The following is a 27,225-nucleotide window of genomic DNA, read 5'->3' as shown; positions in this document are numbered from 1 at the left end:
CTGAATAAAGGGGATTGTAAACCTCCAGTTAATGGCTTTTGACCATGAAGATTATAATGATACACGCATGTTTCCCAGCCTTTCAGATTTAAAAATGGTACCAAAAACAGAAATTTTGTCGCATAATTTCGGTGTTGCCACAATGAATGTGTAAAAGCACTTATATGTAAACATTACCCGTTCTATTAAGCTCTTAAGAAGCTTACTACGATGCTCCGGAACCCCGTCACAACCAATAGAAAAAAACGTGACACATCAGTTGTAGACAAACTAACTAATATAAAATAATCAACAAACTAACGATTTTGTCATATTTTAAAATATTGATTTTTGAACACAGTGATCCCATTGGTGAATTTTTCATTTAATTCGCTGGCATTTTAAAGGGATTTGAAAATCTTTTTTTTGTAATTCACGAAATATTGTTTTTAGAGTAAGCTTTTGCTCTTAAGTTAAACCCAAATAATAGTTACCATTCTCAATTAGCTTTGTGTAGCAAGTTTTCTCACTAGACATTCTTTTTTAAATCGTTTTTTTTACCTTTTTGGATACTAATGGACAGGAAACAGCTACAACCATGATAAGACGAACAAATGTTTATAGTTGACATGTATTGGCTATGTGTTCGTACTTTTGTATCTGGGTTGAGCACATGACAGATAAGACTCGGGCTCCTCATAAGATTTTTTTATTATGGGCTAATACCCAGGTTAGTCTATATGAAATAACTTCCAGGTTATACTTGAAGATCTGAAAATGCTCGAAGTCAAATGGGAAAAGTTCTCTCACACTTCAGATCACTTTGATTTGTGCCTCTCCTTTTGCGAAAAATTAATTAAAGAGGGCAAGGCTTTTGCTGATGATACAGAACCAGAACTAATGAAGCAAGAAAGGGAGAAAAAGATGGAATCCAAAAGAAGAAACACACGTAAGTTTTACAATCTCTCAGTGGAATTTTGACAATACTATTGCGTTGTCATTACTTTCATTACTCTTACTTTCATGTCATTACTATCATTACAGTGTCACTGCTATTTGCATTGTCATTGCTATTATGTTCCAAATTTTTTATTTTTTTCAAATTTTCGAAAACTGGGGTCCAGCAGACCCACCGTGCAGTTAGCGTATTTCACCCTGCCAGTTAAGGGTTAATCGCCCGAATAAATTGTGGCGATAGAAAAAGGACTCACCTTATCTAAAAGCGAGGCTATTCAACAGTAATGCCCTTTCTGTGCTCTTGTGGATCTCTGAATGCAAGAGTGTAGCAGGAAAAGAAAATCATTGTTACTATCATTGTTTTTACTATCATTGCCATTGCATTACTGTCATTACTCTTACTATCATGTCATTGTCACTGCTATTTGCATTGTCGTTACTATTATGTTTCAAATTTCGTCAAGTAACTTTTATTTCACATTTAAATTTATGAGACAATCTACGCTCATTTTTTTCATGTGTTTATTATACTATTTATTTGTATCATGTGTAGCATTTTTATTACAGACTGTCATTGCGGGGATGAGTGAGAGAATTACATCTAAGAGAGGGGGTGGAGTCACATTAAAAATTACTTTCGTATTTTGAATTGTAGAAAGGGAACGAAAGATATCTAAAAGAGAAATACAAGAAAAATTTTTCATCTCCCAGTGGAATTTGGGAGCGTTTCGCATGGTGTCTTTGGTATTGTGAACTAAAACTGGTCAAGTGACTTGTTAATTTATTTCACATTTTAATTTATGTGACAATATACACTCATTTTTCAATTTACTTATTCATATTTATGCTATTTATCTTGTATCAAGTGAACCATAGGTTTACTACGGATCGACCCTGAGGGAGGGGGAGCCATAGGTTTATATCTAGGAGGGGGAGTGGGGGTACGGTTAAATTGGAAAAATTAGAAAAAATGAGGTATTTTTAACTTACGAACGTGTTATCGGATCTTTATGAAATTTGATGTTTTCCAAGATCGTAGAAAACGCTTAGAGTGGAGGGATTGAGATGGAATTTGGTGGTAAAAATAAGCACAAGTCCTAGATACGTGATTGACATAACCGAAAAGGACCCACTCTCTTTGGGAGAGTTGGGCGGGGAGGTTTAATTTTGAAAAATGAGGTATTTTTAACTTACGAAGGAGTGATCGGATCTTAATGGAATTTGATGCTTGGAAGGATATCGTGTCTCAGAGCTCTCATTTTAAATCTCGACCGGATCTGGTTACATTGGGGGGGGGGGTTAATTCTGAAAACTTAGAAAATTGAGATCTTTTTAACTTACAAAAAAGTGATCGGATCTGAATGAAATTCCATATTTAGAAGGGCCTCGTAACTCAGATCTCTTATTTCAAATCCTGACCGTATCCAGTGTCGTTGGGGGGATGGGAGGTGGAAATCTTGGAAAACGCTTAAAGAGCAGAGATCAGGATGAAACTTGGTGGGAAGAATAAGCACTAGTCAAAGATACGTGACTGACATAACTGAACCGGATCCGCTCTCTTTGGTGGAGTTGGGAGGGGGGTTAGGCCTACTCGGAAGAAATTGAGAAAATGAGGTATTTGTATCTTACGAACGGGTGATCAGATCTTAATGAAATTTGATATTTAGTAGGATCTTGTGCTTTAGAACTCTGATTTTAAATCCCCACCAGATCCTATGACAATGGGGGAAGTTGGAGGGGGAAACCGGAATTCTTGAAAAATGTGATAATCGAGGTATCTTACGAATGGGTTATCGGATTTTAATGAAAATCGATATATACAAGAATCTTACGTTTCAGATGCTCCATTTTCAATTAGAATTGGATCCGGGTACACAGAGGCTAGAGGGGGGGGGGAACAGAAATATTGGAAAACGCTTAGAGTGGAGAAATCGGGATGGAGCTTGATGGGAAGAAAAAGTACAAGTTATAGATGCGTGATTGACATAATTGGGACGGATCCGTTCTCTTTGGGGGAGCTGGGGGTTGTTAAATTAGAAAAAAATAGAAAAATTGATGTTTTTAACTTAAGAACCGGTGACCGGATCTTAATGAAATTTGATATTTAGAAGGAACTCATGTCTTACAGTTCTTATTTCAAATCCCCACCAGATCTGTTACAATTGGGGGAGTTGGAGGGGGAAACCGGAAATCTTGAAAAACGGTTAGAGTGGAGAGATCGGGATGAAACTTGGTGGTTAGAATAAGCAAATGTCGTAGATACATGATTGACTTAACTAGACTGGATCTGCTCTCTTTGGGGGAGTTAGGGGATGGGGTTCAGTGCTTTGGTGAGTTTGGTGCTTCTGGACGTGCTAGGACGATGAAAATTGGCAGGTGTGTCAGGGAGCTGCACAAATTGACTTGATAAAGTCGTTTTCCCCGATTAGACCACCCGGGGGCTGAAGGGAGAGGAAAAATTAAAAAAAACAGATATTTTTAACTTAGAAGTGGGTGATCAGATCTTAATAAATTGTGAAATTTAGAAGGACCTCGTGACTCAGAGCTCTTATTTTAAATTCCGACCGGCATTAAGCCTCTGACTTTCATTTTAAATCAATCTATTGATTCTTAGAATTATGCTAGAGCTCATACCATATGAGTTCTTGGCTCTTGACTCTTCCGACTTCGTTACAAGTGCCATATGAGCTCTTAGGTCTTGTTCAAATTTGGCGCCCACTACTACCAAAATTTAAGGGTTTTTTTCAATAGAAATTGACTTACTGGTTTACTGATATTCATGATATATATATATATATATATATATATATATATATATATATATATATATATATATATATATATATATATATAAGTTGTCTGTGTGTCGAGTGACGTCATGTTTGTGTGTCGACTGACATCATGTTTGTTGATTGACGAAATTACACACCGGGACATTGGGACACAAATGACGACCGGGACATCTATATCTATATATATAAAAATAAGTTGTCTGTGTGTGTGTCGAGTGACGTCATGTTTGTGTGTCGACTGACGAGATTAAAGACCGGGACATCGGGACACAAATGACGACCGGGCCACCGGGACATCTATATATATAAAAATACGTTATTTGTATGCGTGTCGAGTGACGTCATGTTTGTGTGTCGACTGACGTCATGTTTGTCGACTGACGAGATTAAAGACCGGGACATCAGGACACAAATGACGACCGGGACACCGGGACATAGGGACATATATAAATGACGACTGGGACACTCAAAGAGAAAGCGACCGGGACACAAGGAATGTTCGATTAGCAATCATCATCAACAAAGCACCAGGACACAAATGACGACCGGGACACAGGGAATATAAATGACGACCATGGCACTCAAAGAGAAATTACAGACTGGGACACCGGGACACAAATGACGACCTGGACACAGGGAAACAACAACAACAACGGGGACGCCGGGGGGCATAGGGGGATATATAAATGACAACGGCGACACAGGGAATGTTCGATTAGCAATCACCATCAACAAAGCTCAAGGGCAATCATTAGAATAATGAGGTATAGATCTTAATACAGATTGTTTTACCCATGGAAAATTATATGTTGTATGTTCAAGAGTCGGTAAACTTGACAATCTATTTATATGCACAGACAATGGGACAGCCAAGAATGTTGTATATTCGCAAGTTTTACGTAGTTAAAACTATATTTATATCTATCTATATTCACAGGTGGGACACAGGGATACAACTACATTGGCACGTAACCAATATGGCGTGTAACGACTTACGCGCGCGGGGGGGCTTTGGAGGTGCGCAAAGTGCCCCCCCCCCCCAACAGCTAGTAGGGAATATAAATGAAGACCGGGACACTCAAAGAGAAAGGGGCCGGGACACAAGGAATGTTCGATTAGCAATCACCATCAGCAAAGCACCGGGACACAAATGATGACAGGGACACAGGGAATATAAATGACGACCCGGACATAAGTAAAACAAAAACTAAAAAAGGGTAAAAACTGCAAAAAAAAACTAAAAACTAATAAAATAAGCTAAAAAAAACTAAAAAACTAAAAAAAAAGGAAAAAAAAGGAAAAATACTGAAAAATAAAGTAGAAAAACAAAACTAAAAAAATAAAAATAAAAAAAACTAAAAAGGTAAGAACTACAAAAAAAAAACAAAAAACAAAAAAAAAACAAAAAAAAGTAAAAACCAAAAAAAAAACTAAAAAGAAAAAATGGGAAAAACACAAAAATTTATTCATCATATACCAATTCAAAAACGAATGTATAAACAGACCGGGACACAAATGACGACCGGGACACAGGGAATATAAATGACGACCGGGACACAGGGACACAACTACAACGGGGACGCTGGGGGGCACAGGGGGATATATAAATTGACGACGGGGACACAGGGAATGTTCGATTAGCAATCACCATCAATAAAGCTCAAGGGCAATCATTAGAATCATGAGGTATAACTAAAAAAAAACTAAAAAAAAGATAAGAAACTAAAAACTAAAAAAAAAGACCAATTCAAAAACAAATGTATATACAGACCGGGACACCGGGACACAAATGACGACCGGGACACAAGGAATATAAATGACGACTGGGACACCGGGACACAGGGAATATAAATGACGACCGGGACACAGAGACACAACTACAACGGGGACGCCGGGGGGCACAGGGGGATATATAAATGACGACGGCGACACAGGGAATGGTCGATTAGCAATCACCATCAACAAAGCTCAAGGGCAATCATTGGAATCATGAGGTATAGATCTGAATACGGATTGTTTTCCCATGGACAATTATATGTTGCATTTTCAAGAGTCGGTAAACCTGACAATCTATTTATATGCACAGATAATGGGACAGCGAAAAATGTTGTATATTCGCAAGTTTTACGTAGTTAAAAACATATATATATATATATATATATATATATATATATATATATATATATATATATATATATATATATATATATATATATATATATATATATATATATATATATATATATATATATATCTATATTCACAGGTGGGACACAGGGACACAACTACAATGGCGCGTAACTAATATGGCGCGTAACGACTTACGCGCGCGGGTGGGGCTTGGGGGGCGCGAAGTGCCCCCACCAACTAGGTGTTGGGGGCATATATAGTTGGCGTCCCATATATAGTTGGCGCCCCAACCAACTATATATATATATATATATATATATATATATATATATATATATATATATATATATATATATATATATATATATATATATATATATATATATATATCCACAGGTGGGACACAGGGACACAACTACATTGGCGCGTAACTAATATGGCGCGTAACGACTTACGCGCGCGGGGGCTTAGGGGGGCGCGAAGCGTCCCCACCAACTAGGTGTTGGGGTGGCGCGAAGTGCCACCCCAACTATATATATATATATATATATATATATATATATATATATATATATATATATATATATATATATATATATATATATATATATATATATATATATATATCTTGCGAGAATTTACAATTGTGTCCTCCCGCCACATTTTTTGTAATTAGTACCGTTTTACCCTATATTTAGTGAATCTGACCATCTTTGACGAACAGACTGAAGAAAAGATAGAATTCTGGTATGTTCTACCTCTATTCCAAAACACGTGTAAACTATTAGTACAGAATCAAACAGTTCGTGGTAACGAACTATAAGTAAGGAGCGACTCGGGCCAAAAGTAACCAAAACTCCAAAAAAAAATATAACAATTAATAGATCAAGCAAATTGGCTTTTTATGTCCCTAAAAAAAAATTTCATTCAGTTTGGTGTTATACCTTATTTAATATACCTTAGGAGATATACCTTATAAATATACCTTATTTCTGGAAAATAAGAAAAATAGCACTAAAAAGGCAAGTTATGCCATTGTCGCACCCTTTGAATTTAACACAACTAGGTTCTGTGTATTTGGTGAAACCTGCTGTGGATGTTTCAATCTCTTATCCACAGAAATGTGGAACTTTTCTTTGTGTAGTAAGGAGCAACCTGGCTCGAATAGTAACCATAACTTTGAAAAACGGAATTTTTATAACAATAGATACATCAAAAGAATTGCATTTTCATGCTGATTTTAAATATATAAGTTTCATTAAGTTTAGGGTTACTTATCAAAAGTTACGAGCCTGCGAAAATTTGCCTTATTTTAGAAAATAGGGGTAAAGACCACCTAAAAGTCATAGAATCTTAACGAAAATCACACCATCAGATTCAGCGTATCAGAGAACCCTATCGTTGAAATTTTTTACCGTTTCAAGAAGTAGAGTTAAGAGAAAAGTCAAACTTTAGCTTAAAGAGCGGGCCGTTGAGGAGGAAAAGCCCCTTTCATATACGGATTAATTTCTGTTCGTTTTAAATTTAAATGTCGCTCCTTACTTTCATTTAAAAAAACTTGTTTTTTTTTGTTTAATTGTAGTAAGGAGTGACCCGGCTCAATAGTAACTGAAACTCTAAAAAATGGAATTTTGATACCAATAGTTACATAAAAAGAAATCGCATTTTAATGCTGATTTTAAATATACAAGTTTCATCAAGATCGGTTATACCCATCAAAAGTTAGGAGCCTGAGAAAATTTGCCTCATTTTAGAAAATAAGGGGAAACATCCCCTAAAAGTCATACAATCTTAACGAAAATCACACCATCAAATTCAGCGTATCAGAGAACCTTATTGTAGGGGTTTCAAGCTCCTATCTACAAAAAAGTGGAATTTCACATTTTTTGCCACAAGACAGATCACGGATGCGTGTTTATTCGTTTTTTTTGTTCTTTTTTTCCCAGTAGTGACCGAATCGACTGAGTGGTCCTAGAATGTCGCGAGAGGGCTCATTCTAGCGGAAACTAAAAGTTCTATTGCCCTTTTTAAGTGACCAAAAAATTGGAGGGCACCTAGACCCCCTCCCACGCTCATTTTTCCCCAAAAGTCACCGGATCGAAATTCTGAGATATCCATTTTATTCACCATAGTCGAAAAACCTAATAACTATTTGTTTAGGGACGACTTACTCCCCTGCAGTCCCCGTGGGAGGGGCTGCAAGTTACAAACTTTGACCTGTGTTTACATATAGTAATAGTTACTGGGAAGTGTACAGACGTTCTCAGGGGTTTTTTTATTTAGGGGGAGAGTTGAGGGGGGGATTACGTGGGAGGATATCTACATGGAGGAACTGCTCATAGGGGAAGAGAATCTCAATGAAGGGGGTGCAGGATTTTCTAGCATTATTTGAAAAAACAATGAAAAAATAAATATGTAAAGTTTTTTTTACTGAAAATAAGGAGCAGCATTGAAACTTAAAACGAACAAAAATTATTACGCATATGAGGGCTTTACCTCCTCGATATATCTCATTCTTTATGCTAATGTATTTTTAGTAATTTCAACTATTTATTATACGGCCTTTGTGATTCAGATGTCAATCTTAAGGAATTAGGACACAATTTAAGCTTCAGTATAAAAAGCGAGGTATCGACGAGGGTTGAACCCCTCATATGCGCAATAAAAACATGCGAACATTGAAGTTCGTTACGTAAGTTAATTCGTAAGTTACGTATATTTTTTACCAATGAAAACGTTTGTAAAAAATTATAAGTTCTAGTTGCTTTTTTAAGTAATCAAAAAATTGGACGGCAACTTGGCCTCCTCTCTCGCTCCTTTTTTCTCAAAATTTTCCTAAAATTTTCAAATTTGCAATTAACTAATATGTCGTTTTAATTATTTATGTGTGGAGAGCCAAGAACAAAACATGCATTAATTCAAAAACGTCCAGAAATTAAATAAAAAAACAAGATTTTAAATGAAAGTAAGTAGCAACATTGAAACTTAAAACGAACAGAAATTACTCCATATATGAAAAGGGGCTTTTCCTCCTCAACGCCCCGCTCTTCACGCTAAAGTTTCTTACTGTTTTAAAAATTAGAGTTAAGAGAAAAAGTCAAGCTTTAGCGTAAAGAGCGAGGCGTTGAAGAGGAAAAGCCCCTTTCATATACGGAGTAATTTCTGTTCGTTTTAAGTTTTAATGTTGCTCCTTACTTTCATTTAAAATACTTGTTTTTTTTATTTAATTATGAAAAAAAAACAGGGTAGCTATGATTGCTGCACAGACGAGTTTGTGTCAATTGGAACTTTCGTGAATGCACTTCTAGTAAAGAGCAAACCATGGCGCATTAAACAAAGGTTAAAAAATATGTTTTAATAAAAACTGACCAGTGAAAAAAACTGCCGGTAGTTGCTGATTTAAAAATGGTGACTATTATCTTGATGAGTCTTAACATTTAAATGTTGTTTCAAAAACAAAGTAATTAATTTCGATAAATAGCATGAAACTTTAAAGATAGCGTCGGATTGAAACAAAAAAGTTCACCATTGGAACCGGCCATAGCGGAAAACCCATTACCGGAAACTTAGCCTACAGTCTCCTGGCTTGAAAATTAAGGATAATTACTTTTTTTTTTGCATGGATAGCACTGATGTGTCCTCTTTTATTTCTTCTTTTTCTCCATTACTAGTGGGTTATTGGAATATAATAGAGAGGACTTATTATAAACAAGACTCTGTCAAAATATAAACCTTGCCACCTTATTGCTTCTTACAGAAGGATGTGTAAAAAACCACTTGCCACAGATAACCGGGTCTTGGCCTAAGAATTTGTTGGGGTTGAAATCTCATAGATTGATATTACTTAGACTTGTTCTTAGATAATTTATAATAAATTGGTAATTTATTAATTATTTAGGTAAACAATTACTTATTTTTATCTGATTTTACCGAATGTACTAATTAAATTGAGTATTCTTATTGTTACACTGAAAAATGCCAAGGGTCGCCAAGCACACCATTGTGTTAACAGCTTTTTTCTTATCGATATTGGTGTCAGTTCCCACTTTTATAAGTTACCCATAAATTTTAAATATTAGAAGAAAAAAAAATATTAGAACTTGCAGAGGGAACACAAATCCTAATCCACAGTCCGCCCGTGGGAGAAACTGCAAAAAAAAAAAAAAAACAAGATAAGAACTCGAGTCTGCTGCACAAGTGTTGTTTTGTAATTTGCCTCATTGTTATACTGAAAAGCAGTAATCCCACTAGGATTAAGGAACAATTTCAGTAAAAAAAAAAAAAAAAAAAAAAAAAAAAAAAAAAAAAAAAAAAAAAAAAAAAAAAAAAAATATCCAAAGCCAAATCTTAAATCCTGCAAAACCAATTCTATTTGATATTTTGTATAAACCTTGTTTATACAAAACTTGTTTTTATATAAACAAGTTTGTTTAGACAAAACTTGAAGCAGTTGCATCAATTCAAAAAAAATTGCACGGGGTATTTTTTACTTTGCAAAATCTAGTATTTTGGAAAATATATTTGTCAGTTTTCTAATAAAAATAGATAAAAAGCGCTTTGACTTCTGATAAAGAGATTTCTCAAAACCTAGGGGAGGGGCCAAAAACCTAAGAGGTGCATGTCCCCTCCTGCACCACCCTTTGATGGACACCACGGATTCTATGATATATCTTATTTTATTTATTTTTTAGGGCCCCTCCAATCCCATGCCTAATCCACAACCCACTTGTTGGAGAAGTTGCAAAAAAGCACAATAAGTCTTATGCACAAGTATTGCTTCGTCATTTGATGCAACATGGACTCGTTGTTATACCAAAAAGCTGCAATCCCAAAAGAATTAAGGAAAACTTCCAGGTATATTTTTTTAATTCTCAAAATTTCCAGTTCCTTTCTTTTAAATAGCTCCGAAGCAGCGAAGCCCTTATAGGTAAAAAATGTCTCTCTGGTGATCCTAATTAAATAGCATTTAGTAATTTAAATGTTTAACATAGTTTGTGCTCTAAAATTTATAGTTTACTTATTCAGTTTTTTGTATAAAATAGGTAAAAGGATACGGCTCTGCAAATTCAAGTTCCTACCGTTGGTGCCGATTTCTGTTGCCTGGCATTGCAGACAGGAAGTGTAGGGGTGGGGGGGGGGGGTTGACGGGTAGTCATGCTGTATTTTCACACGCCATTCATCTTTACATTCCCTGGATTTCTTAGGTGTTCATTTAGCGCTGGGTCGGTTATGGCTAAGCCTGCAGAGTCATACCTCTGGACCTTTTTTTTTTACCAAATAATCAGTAAAAACAGGGCTTGAATCACAATCTTGAAGGACTTTATATTAAAAGCTTATGTCGCTAACCACTCAGCTAAAGCACAGCCGTCTTATAAGCAAAGATAACACTTATTTTATAAAAATATTAATTTAAGTATTTTCACATGTGGGGTATTGTGTTATTTTGTTTTCTGGTTCTGTTCATCGTTATGAATTTAGAATCACGAAAAGATCTGCTCCCATCTATATTCTGATGGTTATATTTTGGTGCTTTTGACTCTTTGATGCTGGACAATTATGTGTCCAATAGAAAATATGCCACTAATTATTGGACCATAATTTCTTTGATGCTGGGTATTCAAGTACAGATTTGTTGTGGCACTAATAAATTAAGCAGTCATTTCTGTTTTCAATTTTCTTTCGGCAGTTTTTGTACTTTTTTTGAAATGACAAGAACTTGAATTAAGAAGCCTATTTCAAGACTATTCCCTCTTTTAATTTAAAAAAAAACTACGTCCGGAAATTTCATTCTAATTGGTCAATCATAAAATTTACATTCGAAAATTGAACATGGCCAAACTTGCCAAGTTACGCACGGAGATTAGACCTGTTTTTCGGCTATTCAATCAGCTAAGATCTTAAGTTTTTTACAGAAAACGATTTTTAAGAAAATCGTGGGGCACTGATTTTACTTCACTGGCTGTTTTTGTTCATTCTTCTCTGATCCGCGGTCAACTGATATCATCGAAGCCCACTCCTCAAGGTCCTATTGGATAGAAATATATCAGCTTAAGCACTTATGACTAAGATCATTGAGCTCTAAGACACTTCGAATTACACTACTAGGCCTATAGGTTAAGCTAGGAGTCAGATTTGTCTAGGGAAGAGAGATTTATAGGCTACCATTCAGTTCTTCATAAGAAGCTCTTTCCAAATATAGGCTAGTAACTGTTCCTGCTGTAACTGTATCCTTGTTCCCTCCCCCCAAAACGGGCTTGATATTCTTATGCTAGGCTTACATTAGAAAGTTTGCTGTTTTTTAGCAAATTACTTTCATTTAAAGGTCATAGATTTCTTTATGTCATGGCTGGCCAGTTTGGCTTTAGATCTTTTATTGCAACATAATATATTGTCAACATATTTTGCAGGGTAGAACTTTTATTTTCACTGATGTGTAATTTTTTTTTTTTAGCAAATTCTGAACAATATACATGGATTCAACTGCATTTTCCATTTTCAAATAATCTATAAGTGTAATTAAATACTATCACTAACATCTAGTAATTTTTCACAAGAACATTTGGTAAAATTCTGATTGAGTGACTTCTTGCTATCTCAGAAAGAGGTTAGGTTAGGAAAATGAAAGTTTCAGGGATTGATCTACAGGCAAAAGTGTATTCTGGGAAGGTATTAAGTACCCACCTCCACTCATTCTCCCTCTAGAGAGCCCTGCAATTGGCCTACATGAGAGGTTTATACCTATTGAAATTTTAACAAAACAATATTTTACCTTAATTTTCAGTTATTAGTTGCTTTTTCTCTGCCTTTAAAGATGCAATTCCTGCTATTTGAGTAGAAATCTGAGCCATATCATTTTTTTTCAAAATTAGGAAATGTATTTGCACATCATTGAAACCATATAAATTGGGATTAAGCAAAGTAGTGAAGCTGAAAAAAATTTTGTTGTACTTCATTCAAGCAGAAGATCTATTTTGCAAGGTTTCACTTTTCTAACACACATATATTTGAAAGTCATCAAAGGTCAGGGCCCTCTAGAAGGATGAGTGGAGATAGGTACTTCAAAATACCTTCCCGGGACATAATTTAGCCTGTAGACCAATCCCTGAAAGTTTTATTTTTCTAACCTAACCCTTTTCTGAGATAGCAAGAAGTCAATCAACTAGAATTTTACTAAACATTTTAATAGACAAATACTGATTAATTAGGTAAATTTGGGCTAGTTAGATGGTTGTTTATTTATTACAGATTTTCAAGGCTTAGAGAATAGAAAAAAAATAGTCCATAAGTACTGCTTGAACCCTAGGCTTTTACCTAATTTGGAACAACAAAATACAACAACTGTTTGTCCCATATGTAACCAGGCATCTTCAGCTTAAAAATAAAGAAACTAAAAAATATTTATAAAACTAAAATAGATTAGAATAAAATATTTTAGCATGTATACAATTACTTACATTTACAATTTGTATCTATCTTTGTCAAACCATTAAAGTAACTGAATTGGTTTGATCAAGATAACTGCAAATTGTAAATGTAAGTAATTGTATATTATTTATTTTATTTTAATTTTTTTCAGTTTTATATACATTTTTTAGTTATTACCTTAAATTGCAACTTGGAGCAATTGAAGGATTTTCCATCCTGTAGCATTGCTTCAAAAATTGCCATGTGGATTGATTTGGAATTGTTTTGAATATTGAGATGGTTTTATTGACTAGGGTATATGTTCTGGTCTGGAACTCAAAGGTGTCCCATTCCAGCCTCCATTCCTTATTGCTCTACTCCTTGTCAAGTGAGACTTTGAATTCTTTGATGGTCTAACTGGATACAGTATGATTGCTCAGGGAGTTCCACTGGTCTACTACCAGGTTGGTTAGGAAGTGATGGTGTTCCCTCCTCTGAGCGTTGGCCTTTATGAGCTCCTTAGGATGACCCCTTGTCCTCTGTGCTGAATTGATGAAGAAGAGACCATGAATTGGATTGTTTGTGAATCAATTTGTAAGTGTTATTAATGTCACCCCTTTTTCTTTGATAAGTCATACTGCATACGTTCAGAGTTTCCAGTCTCATTGGGTAAGGAAGATGTTGGCACCCATCTACTATCTTTGTTGCTCTCCTCTGTAATTTCTCTATCATGTCCTTGTCCACTTTGTAGAAGGGAGATGCAATTGACATGCCAGTTTCTAGCCTTGGTCTGACAAGACTATTGTATAGCTTGGTGATTTGTTTGTTGAGATTGTGTTGTGAATGTTTGTTTAATTCTCCCTAAAGTGCAGTTCACACTAGCTACAATCTTTTCAGTATGACTTTGAAACTATAACTGACATTCAACTATGACACCCAAGTCTATTTCCTCTGTAACTGCAACTAGGGGTTCTCTTTGACCAGTTATTTGGTTTTGCATGGTGTAAATATGTTTTTGATTTTTATTGCCAAAATGTAAAACTTTACATTTACTTGAATTAAATTCAAGTAGCTATTGTCTAGCCCAGTCATCCAGCTTTTTGAGATTGGCTTGGATTGAGGCAGCCTCCGCCCAAGGTGATGCTGCCCTGATGAGCTTAGAATCATCTGCATAGAGTGTGAGAAGGTTTTGGAGTATTTCAGGAGCATCATTGATATATATGTTGAAAAGTGATGGCCCAAGCACGGTTTTTTTGGGGAACTCCACTAAGAACAGGTATAGGTGATGATAGTACATGTACTCCTTTATCATCAATAAAAGCAACTCTTTGGGTTTGTTCTCCGAGGAAGTCTACAATCCATTCAATAATGTCCAAGTGGATGCAACAAGCTTGAAGCTTTCTTTTCAGTCTTAGGTGTGCGACTTTGTCAAATGCCTTTGCTTGATCCAACAAAATTATGTTCATGGGTGTCCCTTTTTCCAGTAGTTTGGTGACTTCATTGTATGACTGTATTAGGTTTGTGTCCATGGAATGGCCATTTGGAAACCATGCTGATTTGGAGACATGATGTTGTTGTATGTCAAGTGCTTAGTGACAGCATCATTTATGATTCCCTTGAGAATCTTTGAAGTTACTGATGTTAGACTTATTGGCCTATAATTTTCAGCTTTGTCTTTGGAGCCTTTCTTGTGTATAACAGTAGTTTTTTGTCCCCAGTCAGAGGGGACAGCTTTTTCCTTCAGTGATTTCTTGAAGGTTTTTGCTAAAGGTGAGGATATTAGTTCAGCAGTCTCTTTGAGTAGTCTTGGGTGTATACTGTCTGGTCCTTTCAACTTTGATGTGTCAAGCTTTTTCAGTTGTTTTTGGACATCTGACTCAAAAATGACAGCCATTAGCATTGTTACATTGACAGGATATTTCTGGGTATCAGGGATGTTTCTAGAGTTTTCCACTGTGTAGTCTGAGGAATATTGTTTGTTTACAGTTTCTTCTATCTCTGCATGATTTGTGAGTTTGCCAGATGGCATGGTTAGGTAGGGAATGGGATTTCGTCTTGGCTTTGCTGATGATACATAGTTCCAGAAGTTCTATGGATTAGTTTTAGTTTCTGTAGCAATGATATCTTCATGTTTTTTATAGAGTATTGTGTAATCTCTCTCAGTCTATTCCTTACTTTTTTGAATTTATCATATTGTTCTCAAGAATTGGTTCACCTGTATTTTGCCCAGTATCTGTTCTTTCTGTTCATTTCCTGTTTTATGGACCTTGTCAAGTAAGGTAGGGTGCTTGGCCTCTTGATATATGAGACAGTGGTACATGTCTCCTCAAGCTTTAGCATTATTTCCTTCAAGAGATTCCAGCTGTCATTGCTTGACTTGTGCTCAAACAGTGCTTCCCAGTTGCCATTTTGCATTCTCCTTAGTTCCTTGCGGATTTTCTCATAATTGATATATCTTCTGCAAATATGGTCAGAAGAGGGTGGTGACAGTTGGAGAGTTGTTAAGAGACATACATGATCACTTGCACCAATCAGTGGTAAATGATCAATACTTAAAATTTGATATGGGTCATCTGTGATTACTAGGTCAATGAGTGAGGGTATTTGTCCATCTCTGAACCTTGTTGAAGACTCAACGGATTGATATAGCGTATTTTCTGCTAGGTAAGTGAGGAAAGCAGAATTCATAGCATAACCCTTGTGATACTGGGGGGAATACCCTAAGCCATCAACCCAGCTGACACAAGGAAGGTTAAAATCTCCAATTATTAAAAGTTTCTTTGGCTTCTTATCTTGTAGCAACTGCAGGGCCTTACAAAGTGCCAGTTCAGTCTCTATTAGGTTTGGACAACTTGGGCTCCAGTAAAAAGTGGCTAAAACTAGACTTTCTTGGGGTAGCACAATCTCTATAGCTAAATATTCAACCCAAACCAAAACTTTATTAAGAGAGATTCTGCTTACCGATAAGGTTGCCTTCAAATAGACTGCGATTCCTCTTCTTGGGTCATGTTGTAAGTTTGTAAACAGAAAATATTCAGCAATTCCGATGTGGTCATCATCCAAGGGGTTATTTGTATTCTTTGGCTTAATTTCAGCTACACATATCACATCATAATCATTTTTTTTCTGCTAAGATTTGTAACCCCATAAGTTTATTTGGCAAGGAGTCTATATTTGTGCTCAGCACTTGGAGAAACTTAGAGTGATGATTTTTAATGTTTTGTACTAGATCACTTGGGCTACTATCACTTATTTCACTAGGTGTTTGGGCATCTTCATAACTTGTGGATACCATATCCCTTTACAAATCTGTACATCTATTGTCACTACAGTTTCAATATTTTGAACTATCGGATCTATTTACACTACTGAGGAAGGGAAAGTTCCCAACCCTGCCCACTGCTGGTTTTTTGGGACAATGCAACTCTTATGGATAACAAGGTCTTTTTCACCATTTTGCAGCCAGTCCTTTAATTCTTTCACAAGCTTTGCTTGCTTCTCTCTGTCCTCCCTGCTTATATCACTTTGGTACTGAATTGTCTCTTTTTTCAAAAAGGAGATTCTAGTGATTTCCTTTTTTATCATCATTTTGGGGATGGTAAATATCACTGGAGCTATTCTTTGTGTCTATTGTCCGGCAGTAATCTGGTTATTCTTAGATATCAAGCGCTTTACATTTGTGAGATGAAATTCTGGAAGTTTATAGGAGGTTTTTAAGTTCTCGCTGATGAACATTATATCATCCTGTTCCTTCTCCTGGCTTGTACCCTGCTCTAGCTCATGAATTCCCTGAGCTATGATATTTAGCCTTTGGCGCTGCCTATCATTGTCTATTCTTATTTCGTCTCTCACTTCTTTGCGGGCTTCCGATTTGTGAGCCTTAGCAATGGCTGCAAGTTCAGCATGGAATTCGTTTGTTAGGGTTTCCTTCAATACTTTGAGCTCTTCTCCAATGAGGTATTTGACTTGTGTTTCCATGTCAGCTTTGTTGCACTTTTTTAACAGTTCTATTTCAATTTCTGAAACTCTTTCAGCAACTGAATCAACCATTATAGTCATTTCTGCAAGCAGTTCATTTTTTAGGCAATTAATTTGTTCTTTCACAATTGTGTTTACATCCTCAGCAGTAGCACTTTTTCTTGTGGAGTTGGCTAAACAAAGGGGGCAATAGCAGGAGAATGATGATCCAGCACATGATGAAAGCATTGGAAAAAATTTGTCTATAAGGTTGTACCTAGATTCCGTCATTTCACAGAATCCATGTTTTTATGTTTTTAGTTTCCAGTTCCTTTTTTTTACACTAAAGATGCTTTGTTATATATAGACTTGCAAAATAATTGTTGGACTTTTGTTGTTTCTCTTCACCTTCATTTACTGGCCATGGATTCATTTGTGGTATTTATATTTATTTCTTTGTTTTCAATAAGTACAATGAATGGTATCAGTATGAAATTGTATGGTTTAATCCTACTTTCTGCTGCTACACTGAGAGAAAGGTTGAGATTAAGAGCACACATCCTACAGATAAAGGATGAGAGATTTCCTAAGATAATCCTTATTAGCTGTCTACCTAGGGCCAAGTAAAAGTAACTTGTCCCAAAATGGAGTGTGAGAATGTCATAATGAGAGATTTTGAGGGAAATTAAACTTCTTGGGAGAGTATATAGAGGGAAGCTTTGAATTTATTCTACTAATATATTCTGCAAGATTGAAAGGATGCTTACATCTCACCTGTACATAAAGGGGGCAATAGAGATGAAGCAAACAATTGTCTACTAATTAGTCTTGCATCAGCAATTGGGAAACTGCTCAAAGGTATAGTCAATTCAGCCATTACAGTCAATTTAAATACCAACAGTCTGCTATCACCTAACCAACACAGGTTGTGTCCTAATCAATCAGTTGTCATTAACGTTACTGATGCATACAAGTATGTCACAAAGCTTATGGATAAGGGATCTCCTGTTCATTGGGTCCTGTCAAAGCATTGGAAAAAGTGTGGCATAGGAGATTAAATTCTAAACATTGTGCAATGGTTATCCACAATGTTGTTGTCAACTAATGTTGTTGCATAATATGTATTAAATAAAAAAAACAAGTTTTGTAAATGAAAGTAAGGAGCGACATTAAAAATTAAAACGAACAGAAATTACTCCGTATATGAAAGGGGCTTTTCCTTCTTAACGCCCCGCTCTTTACGCTACAGTTTGAATCTTTCTCTTAACTCTACATTGTAAAACAGTAAGAAAACTTTAGCGTAAATAGCGGGGCGTTGAGAAGGAAAAGCCCCTTTCGTATACGGAGTAATTTCTGTTCGTTTTAATTTTTAATGTCGCTCCTTACTTTCATTTAAAAAACTTGTTTTTTTTATTTAATTTCTGAACGCTTTTGAATCAATGCATGTTTTGATTTTGGCTCTCCGCAGAGGAATAATTAAAACGAAATTTGTATATTTATTTTTTTTTGGCTAAATGGCTTTTTCATAACTTTGATCGAATGATTTTGAGAAAAAAAGAGCGGGGAGTCAGCCTAGTTGCCCTCCGATATTCGGCTAATTAAAAAGGCAACTAGATCTTTTAATTTTTTACGAATCTTTTTATAAGTAAAAGATATACGAAACTTATAAATTAGCTTACGTAAAGAACTTTTGTATTCTTATGTTTTTATTACATATATGAGGGGGTTCGCCCCCTCGTCAGTACCTCGCTCTTTACATTAAAGCTTAAATTTTTTCCCAATTCATTAAGAATGACCCATGAATCACAAAAGCCGCAGAATAAATAGTTGAAATTACTAAAAATACTTTAGCGTAAAGAGCGAGGTATTAGGAGGAGGTGAGCCCCTTTTATGGGTAATAATTTCTGTTCGTTTTAAGTTTTAATGCTGCTGCTTGCTTCCAGCTGAAAAAAAACTTTTTCATTTTTTTAAGTAATGTTAGTAAATCCTGCGCTCCCTTCATGGAAATTTTCTTCCCCCATGACAAATTCCTCGATGAAAAGTTCCCCCAGCATACCCCCCTCTTCTCAACCCCTGCCTCCAACCCAAATATCCTCCTGAAAACACCTGTACACTTCTCAACAACCATTACTATATGTAAGCACTGGTCAAAGTTTTGAACTTGTAACCCCTCCCACGGGGACTGTCGGGGAGTAAGTCGTTCCCAAAGACATAGTTATAAGGTTTATTTACTACGCTGAATATAATGGCTCTCTCAGAATTTTTTTCCGTTGACTTTGGGAAAATAGTTAGCATGGGAGGGGGCCTAGGTGCCCTCCAATTTTTTTGGTCACTTAAAAAGGGCACTAGAACTTTTCATTTTCGTTAGAACGAGCCCTCTTGCAACATTCTAGGACAACTGGGTCGATACGATCACCCCTGGGAAAAAAAACAGCAACAAAAAAACAAACAAACGAATAAACACGCATCCGTGATCTGCCTTCTGGCAAATAAAAATACAAAATTCCACATTTTTGTAGATAGGAGCTTGAAACTTCCACAGTCGGGTTCTCTTATACGCTGAATCTGACGGTGTGACTTTCGTTAAGATTCTATGATTTTTAGGGGGTGTTTCCCCCTATTTTCTAAAATGTCACAAATTTTCTCATGCTCGTAACTTTTGATGGGTAGAACTAAACTTGATGAAACTTATATATTTAAAATCTGCATTAAAATGCAATTCTTGTGATGTAGCTATTGGTACCAAAATTCCATTTTTTAGAGTTTTGGTTACTATTGAGCCGGGTCGCTCCTTACTACAGTTCGCTACCAGAACTGTTTGATATGTGTATGTATTATCTTCATATTCTTGAACAGTAGCCCTATTCTTATATGTCATGCTCTTGAGTTTGACTTAATTATTCACTTTGATTTCTGTTTGTTTAGTTTTCATTTATTCTTTAACAATTATCTCATATACATAAATATTATAATTTAAAATCAACAATATGCTTTTATGGAACTTCTTTAGAACTCAAGAAATATTATCCAAAGGAGTGTTTTATACTAACCTCGATAGCGTTTTCTGGTAACTTTTTTTGATAGCTTATGTTGTATTAATTGCTTTCCAATATAACAGTCGGTCAGAAATAGAAACAGGTGTGAATCCAAATCTTACACCTTGTTTCAAGACACAAAGGAGATTACAATGCATGAAGGATTCATCACTTTAACTTTCTTTGGTCAATAGAATATAGAAACCTTTCCAGTGAACTGGCCTAAACTGAGTTTTTGATTCAGTCTGTTTCAGGCAGGATATAGTGGATATAAATACCATGAAATTAGCGACATCATACCAGGATTCTTTGAAACGCCTTGCGTTTTCATTTTTGTATTCATTTATTTAAATAGGTATCAAAACATTCAAAAATGAACGCTAAACTATGCTACTTTTACAATCACGAAGAAAACGAACACAGTAACAAAGAATGCCTACAAAATATGGCACAAAGGAGTTTGTAAATCTGTTCATACGGCACTTAACGGGCTGTAGCTTAATGTAATGTGTAATTGTTCTGCTGGTCTATATACATGATGGAAAAATAGATTGGTGCCTCTCGTTTTCTAATGGCTTTTTTTCAAATTTCATCATTAAATCAAGTCTTTCAGTGAATAATGTAGGCAAGTTCAAGAGTAGTTTCATAGTTGCTGAAGCAAAGTCCAAGTATTATTTTAGTTGCTCGTTTTTGGACATCTTCTAGTTTTGCCAACATGTAAACAGTGTTTTGAGTTTGAGGACCCCAAAGGGGACAGTTGATGTAGGTTGTATACGCCAGAAGGAGTATATAGAACACTTACAAAATGTGACACAATGAAGTTTACAAATCTGTTTGTACGGCACTTAACGGGTTGTAGTTTATTGTGGAGCCTAGTAGTTTTGCTGACAGTGTTTTCCAAATTTAATTTTTAAAGCTCGTCTTCTTGCAATACTTACTTAGTTCTTCAATCAACACTTACAGTCCATTTAGACTTGAGTAGAATTAACTTGATTTGATTAACAACTGCTCTTTGGCATAGTCTTTCATTGGCAAACTTCTGTAATTATGTGTGATTTTTCCCATGAGATTGAATGTACTTTTTGACTATATGTGATATATAGTTACATAGAGCATAAAAAATGCCTTCCGATATGAAAGTCTATTAAAATGGGACACCCTGATTTTTTTTTAGATTTCATATACCTTGGAATAGAAATTGATACAATAAGTGGTCAAGAAGAATCAGCCCAAGTAGGAAAGAAACTAATTTTATAAATAAAAATAAATCAATTTTCTCATGAGCTAAGATAACGTCGATGACTTCTTAAATTATCGTTTTCACTTTCAAAATTAATGCTACCAATTTAACAATTGTATGAAATCGTGTTCTAGTTTGTTGTGATACTGTTATTAATAAGATTTATTTTTTAATCATTTTAGGATCAATTCGATCAGCTTTGGTGAACTCAGAGGAGATGATTATGTCAGAGTCTGTTTTGGGTATTTTGGACTAATGGGGGCAAGGATATTATATTTGGTCGGCCTCTTGTTGGGCATTATTGCTGTAATTGCGTGCTTAGGGATCTTAATAGCAAACTATATTATTCCAGGTAAACTCTGTGACATTTTGTGATCTTAAAAACTTTTTAAGTGTTCTTAAAAACGACGTCCTTACAAAAAATGCTTGCTTACAATTTTTCCAACAATTATGTTTCCTGTCCTAACCAAAACTGTTAACTAACACCGCTAGAGAATTTCTTTAAAAAATAGGATCATTGTTGGAGAATTTGAAATGCAAAATTCAAGCACCAGATAATTAGGCAAAGCAAGATGACTTGTTTTGAACATTCATAGAGAATTCAGGACTGCTAATATTTTGTGGTTAAACTTTTCGACAAATTGAAGACAAAAATTTCTCCAATGATTCTATGGCTATTCTGACTTGACCAATGTCGAGTCTGAGTAACCTTTTTTTTTTTTTTTGTTTTTTTTTTATTATTTTTTTTTTTTTATGCCTTGATGTCCTCTTCGATCCACAAATAATCTCCAAAAGTTCCAACCTTTATTTCCGAAGTTACATTTTCTGAATTTCCCGCCTAAATATTACGTTCCTTTGAAATGTTATCTAGCAAATAGTTGGCAAGAATAGGCTTTAAATGGTGTTGTCAACTGACCATTGGTGGCTTATGACGACGACAATGCTGGCTTGCTTTTGTTAAGTGGAAATTTCCAAGTGACATCACTATATGGATTCTGCCTAAAACACCTGATTGCAAGCAAATATGCAGGAATGTCGTTCTAAAAAAAAAAAAAAAACTCTAATGGACACCCATCTAAAACATAGCCGTAAAAAAATGTACATGGTTATCAGTGTGTATAGTACCAACTGTGAATATTACCCAGAACATATAGCATGGAAGTGACTAAACATCCAAATCCATCCTCATTGACAGCTAGTGGAAACGTTTTTGTTTCTGGTTTTGATTTGTTTCCAGGGTTTTGTTTCTGGGGGGGGGGAAGCACACTTAAAAAAAATTCTTCAAAAATTTACGTTACGTTTCTACGAGTCGGACCGACATTTTTTGGGGGGGAGGGGGGAAGGGTCAAAACCTCTATACCCCTCTCTCACTCTGAATACGGTCTCGGATTTAACCCCTTTCCAATTCAGTTTATTTCAGATGTTATAAAAAAAAGCCGTCATTTCCAAAAAGAAAGTGAGAGTATATAACTCACCTGAGTCTGAATATGTGGGGGGGGGGGAATTCAAAAATACACAAAAAAGGTAATTTATATAAGATATGTGGGAAAACGATAATAATTTGTTGATTTTTGATCGTCCAATTCCAAGAAAAAAGGTGACAATAAAAGAACAAATGTGGTTTCTGAGGGAAGTATTTACATCCAATTAAGAGTTTAAGGCTCACTAGATCTTACTGACATACTTTGAAATGTCCCCAAACATTTGTTTTAGCCTTTAAAATTGACCAGTTTGTCACCGATTACCACCTTAGTCACTTATATTTGTGCTTGATAGGGTCCTCTACCTCTAAAATATTCAGCCCCTCTTATCACTGAACTGTGTCTTAAAGCTGGTGCTGTTGCTCTGTATATACAAAATGTTCTTATGATGAAAAAGAAACAGATGTCACACTAAATATTGTAATAATTTCGGAAATTGGATTCAATGGATTAGATACTATTTTCCATGGGTTTTTATAAGCTGAATTTTAGGAGGGGGGGGGGGCTTACCTGGTCTAATCGACCCTTCCAATGCTAAGTAATAGAAATCTTAAAACAAATAAAATATAAGGCAACATCATTCATCCAGGGGGGAAGGCATATCCCCCATATGGACGCCCGTGCAGTTTTTTTGTTCTTTGATTTTGTTTTGGTCAAGAGACACTTCCTATTTTTCGCTATTTACAGGTGTCTGTAAAAAGATTAAGAAACAATATTCTGACAAGAGGCTGTCTCTATACCTCTGCGACTTGGATATTAAATGTGAAATTTTTGTTTTTATTTGAAAGGGGTATTAAACTTAAAAGGAGCTGTCCCCCACTCGACTCTCTGCAACCCTTAATAATGTACACATGATTCGGTCTTAATTTGAACGATAAAATCATAAAACACATGTGAGGTACTTAATTTAGTTTATGATTTGAATATCAAGTCTGATTCCATATAAGCCATTTAATGCTTAAAAATCAATTGACTATGCACAATTTTAGTTCAATGCTAATTCTGCTCTTTTTTGGCAAAGTTTTTTTTTACAAAAAAGTGAAAATTTACGTTTTCCATTTAGTGGGAGCTACTTAGGAAGCACTTGATTAGGTATGATCACTTTAAGATAACACTAAATTAAAGCAGGAATATATACTAGCTACGAAAAATAGCACTTCCCCATCAGAAAATGATGGCTTTAGCCTTTTTTTTCTTTTTTTTGTTAGTATTGACAACATTTATCTATTCAGCACAGCTAGGATATGTTCAACGCTTGGTGGCTACCACGAATAGCTAGACCAAAAACAAAAATAAGGTCGGTGTAAAGCGATCTAAATTCGGTTCAATTTTGTTACTTTTCAGGCAAAAATACTTTTTTCAAGACCCCCTCCCACTCTGTGTATTATTTCACAGTTACTCCCCCCCCCCTTAGAAAAACTTCTCAAGTTTCACTTTTTTGTCAGCTTTGATAAATATCTATTGATTTGGTTTGATTATTGCATGATTTAGTGTAATTTATTGTGATTGGTTTTGACGTTAAAATATTTTCAGGCGTCGATAATCTGTATCCAGGCATCGCTTTATTTTTGCAGAACATACTAATCCTACTTGCATCACTAATCTTCAGATTTGGAAGATGTGAGGTTATCCGAATATAGACTTGAATATAGTCTATTCAGTTATGCGTACTATTCGCTAACATGTGTGTAATATCCAGATGTCAGAACGACTTTATTTGTGTTGGTGACCCCACTTGTATATTATAATTTGATGCAATGAATTTCACTTGAGTTTTATGAACTCACGACAAGAAAATGAGTGATAAAGTTAAGACTAAGTGTAAAATTTCTCAATAACGTGAATAGTTCTTTTCAAGCTGTCCTTAGATTTTTGGAAACTGTTTTATGTGGATCTGAATTTTATGTTCAAGCATCAAAGTTGTGTATAGAAAAGGAAAAGAGATATTACTTTCTTGCAATTCTGCGGTAAAAAGGGCTCTGCTTTTGTTTAATTGGTTTAGTGCTTTACTTTCGGTATTCCTTATTCCTTTCACGTTATTCCTTATCTTTCCTTAAGGAAATTTAATTCTGGGAGAGACAAATAAACCCCACCTTTTAAAAACCAGATTTTTTTTGTATATGAAATACAAAAAAAAAGCCAGTAAGAATGGTGAGAAGCTAAATTCTACCTGATGGGCTCTTCTATACAATTTTAAGCCAATTTTTGGAGTCGTCAGATTTTTTAGAAGTAGTATCTCTTTTTCTCTATGTTTCTGTGTTGATTTTATACCAACTTATCTTATAGAAAATAAACATCAAAACATTCGATAAAGAAAATCGTATTAGTACTGTATTTGATAGCTTTTGCGGTAAATCAAAGCCAACATGACAGTATGAACATAGTAAAGAGCGACGTGTCTTTCACACACGGTTATCTTTTGATTAAGGAGGAATAAATACTAAAGTATTTTTCAAGAAATATATTTTCAACGTAATATTCAAGCTCAAATGTTTACATGAAAGAATTAAGCAAATGATCCCGTTTGGGGATTTTACTTTGACTCTTAAATAGGAGATTTGACAGATGTAAAACAGATATTAAATCGGTCTTAAAACAGGCGTTTTTCGATCGATTTTGTGTGAAAGAGACGTTATTGGGGAAGCCCATACAATACTTTTTGAAAAATCCTCCTTCATTAGCGATGACTTAGGTATAAAACAGATTGTTTGTGAGGCAATAGAAGTCAAATTTAAGCTAAATAATAGTATTCCTTTAAATAGGGATTTGGGGGAGTATTCGCTTAATTCTTTATACACAAATTTAATTAAAAACGGTGTGACAAATTATATTAAAAAACCAGTAGTCAATCCCAATGAACCTGTAACTAAAAGACCTCTGAGTATCCATGAGACTATAAAGACTATAGAGTATCCATGAGTTGTTTTACAGGTATTTTCTGAAACTTGCCATGTTTATAGTTGTTTTATTTTGAAGCAGTTGTGAAAGAATTTCATTGCGAAGAATTTTATTGCGAACTGCATAAACCGTCCAGTTTCACTATCCCTGTTGATTTACACATCAGCCTCATATTTTAAGCATAAATATCGGCTGCAGTAATTCAAAAAATGTTATGTGACATTTCTTTTCAAAAAAGGAAAAAAAAGGATACGGCATTTAGACTTTACAGCCCGTACCGGCGGTGCTGATCTCCGTTTCTTGGCCCTTCAGCCAGGAAGTGCAATGGGGGGTTGGAGGTCAGCCAACCTGTGCTTTCGCACACCCTTCCTGTTTACCTTCCCCAGATTTCTCCACGTACCCATTTAGAGCTGGGTCGACTATAGCTAAGCTTACAGGATCACGCCACTGACCTCCGTCCCAAACTGAAGAATTGGGTACACCGGGACTCGAACCCGCGTCCTCTCAGACACAGGATCCCGAATCCAGCGCACCAACCCACTCGGCCAGGGCGGTTTCTTTTCAAAGGGACGTAAAATATATTGCCCGTCATAGTGGACAAATTTACAGAAAAATGCAGAATCTCAAAATTTTATATCTACAAAATACTGAATTGCGGGAAATGCTACCTAGTGGTCATTTTTGAAATTTTTAGTTCATTTTTGAGGCAACTTTGAAAATAAAAATGTTCGACAAAATTCCGTTTTTTGAAAACCAAGAGTCAATACCAATGAACCTGTAACTAAAAGACCTCTGAGGTTAGCTACCAAAAAGGCAAGAATAGCATCAAAAATATTTTCTTAATTTTATTTCACCTCAATGAATTACCTCATTTTGTTTTCCTTTATCTATCAGTCCTAGTTGAACTTCATTGAATTAATGAGTCTAGGAATGTTTATATGTTTTTTAGTTTCAAAGGTCGTATTTTGCCGTAAGTTTTATTTTATTTATATATGTTTTGCTGAGGACGGCACTTAGATATAGGGCCGAAATATTCATTTGACAAGGTTTCACTATAAAAAAAAACTCCCTGTTGTTTTACTTGTTGTTTGTTTTTATGATTGAAAAGTCTGCTATTCGTGGTTATTTACAATTATCTCTTCATTGGGGAGAAATAAATAAAACGTGGGAGGTAGATTGTTCCTCGTTAAGTACTTGGTCTTTTGAAGCTTTGTTTACTGTAAAATTTGGGACCTTCCTGGAAGCAGGTTTTGTTTGTCAAATGGTTTTTATTTTTTGGTATAAGTTTCGTACAGATTTTTGTAACAAAAAGGGCAACAATAATAACGTTGAATAGTTCAACGAGTAAAAAT

The 27,225-nt window shown here is 35.4% G+C and overlaps 1 protein-coding gene and 1 long non-coding RNA gene across 2 annotated transcripts in view; both read left to right on the top strand.

Annotated features, from left to right (window-relative positions):
• LOC136041519 (exosome complex component RRP46-like) overlaps positions 1-27,225 on the top strand; it is a gene marked incomplete at its 5' end in the record, with an annotated part of 363,665 nt that overhangs the window by 41,056 nt on the left and 295,384 nt on the right. The gene's annotated exons all lie outside the window — the stretch shown is intronic.
• On the top strand, positions 11,562-25,293 carry LOC136041490 (uncharacterized). The gene is made up of 3 exons (XR_010621046.1): positions 11,562-11,880; positions 21,677-21,846; positions 24,509-25,293. It is a non-coding gene; the product is annotated as an uncharacterized LOC136041490 (long non-coding RNA).

The sequence above is a fragment of the Artemia franciscana genome, unplaced genomic scaffold, assembly GCF_032884065.1.
Source record: "Artemia franciscana unplaced genomic scaffold, ASM3288406v1 PGA_scaffold_23, whole genome shotgun sequence".
NCBI lineage: Eukaryota > Metazoa > Arthropoda > Branchiopoda > Anostraca > Artemiidae > Artemia > Artemia franciscana.
This window is presented reverse-complemented; position numbering and strand designations above follow the sequence as displayed.